Below are 1,719 nucleotides of genomic sequence, written 5' to 3'. Positions count from 1 at the left end.
AGACACACAAGAGCACGTTGTTGCCAATCAAAGGACAATAAAATGTGTTACTTACATTCGATAGATCAAGAGTGCATCACAGGTTAGCATAAAAAAAAATCAAACAATTTTTAAAAAAATAACCTTATTTTAAATTGCTTAAATTATTTAAATAGATTTTAAAATGATTTTTACTCATAATTTTTAATGTTTTGACACAAATATCATTTTATGCCATGAGTGTTACAAATATGCGTTAAACGCTGCAGACGTTAAACACACTGTATGTCATCTTCTAAAGTATATTTGTTTGGAGTATATTTTAGCCTGGAAAATTGTACAAGCTTTCATCTCTATCCCTTTCCTCCGATCTCTTCTTTTGCTTGAAGGATTTTTGTCTGGTCTTTTTTTGATCAAGATTTTGCAGAGTCATTAGATAATTTTGAAGAAGGAGTAGATGAAAAATCAGCAATACCTGCCGGGACACGAACCTGGACATCTCGAATACGCTCAGAATACGGGCGTATTTGAAAAATACGAAGGCACACTACGTATTTACACTACGAAGGCATGCTGGAAGGAGGTATAAAATAGCCCTTTTACAGGGCGACTGTGGATGAGGGGACCCAATCGCCTATTCTTGGTGGTTACAAATTTTTGTCGACCACCTTTTAGTTTGAGCCCCATTAGGCGTTTTTTGAAAAATGTGATGTGAAAAATGTGCAGCGCTCTCTCCGGAACTCGAACCTGGACCTCCAGAATACGCGCTGAGTGTGCTTCCGTTACACCAAGAAGGCATACCTGGAAGGAGGGAGAAAATACATTATACTACCCCTTTTAAAGGGCGAATGGGCGTCCGAGTATCCAAATCCTGGTGGTGACGAATTATCATCCACCACCTTTTAGTTCGAGCACTATTTGTAGAGTAATTTAGGTTGTTTGAAGCAGGGCGACGTGAAAAATATGCAATGCCTTCTCCGGGACTCGAACCCTGGACCTCTCCAGTACGCGTCGAGTATGCTTCCAAATACACCACGAAGGCATGCGGAAAGGAAGGAGCAAATCTCTTATATATTAGCCAGCGTCATGCTAAACGACTCCCAAACGTGATGGCCTGGAGTGCCACAGTCTCGTCAGCTAAGAATTGCAGATACTTTCACTAGCAACCCGTTATAAAAAAAAGGCTGTGGAACCGGAATATAGCCTTCATTCAAAACATTCCTGGATGTATATTAGAAGCAATATGAATACTCTTCTTGTTCACTTTTCATTTAATACATGGAAAGTACGAACTCTTACTGCTTCGCATGGCAGCTTCACCAAATATGGTGAGCAAATGAATGGTGCAGGATAAAAAATTTAATATTTTTTCGAAAATAACAAAAATATTGCTTTTAAAATATAGAATTAATAAGCCAAGTTTTATTATTTATAATTTATAAATTTCCCTGTACGGCCATATAAAATCAGATTTTATACATATAAAAGGGCGTCTGTTCCCTTAAATCTGTGTGCTTTGTCATAATCAACTAAATCAAACGTCTCTTCTAGGAAAATAATTGCACAGTTTTGTGGAGGAAAAAGAATTGTTTTCTCCTTTAGCAGCATTTCGGTGCTTTATTCCATTATTTCATGAATTCGAAATTTTTTAAATAGTGCACGTACAGACGCACAAAGAGAAAAAACTAGTAACAAAAGAGGAGAAGGAGCTTATAAAATAGCCATAAATTTGGAATGCAA

Source organism: Stegodyphus dumicola, chromosome X1 (assembly GCF_044657685.1).
Source record: "Stegodyphus dumicola isolate Sdum_Otavi_A_Nest chromosome X1, ASM4465768v1".
NCBI classification, from domain to species: Eukaryota; Metazoa; Arthropoda; class Arachnida; order Araneae; family Eresidae; genus Stegodyphus; species Stegodyphus dumicola.
The sequence above is the reverse complement of the archived record's forward strand: the minus strand, read 5'-3'. Positions refer to the sequence as shown.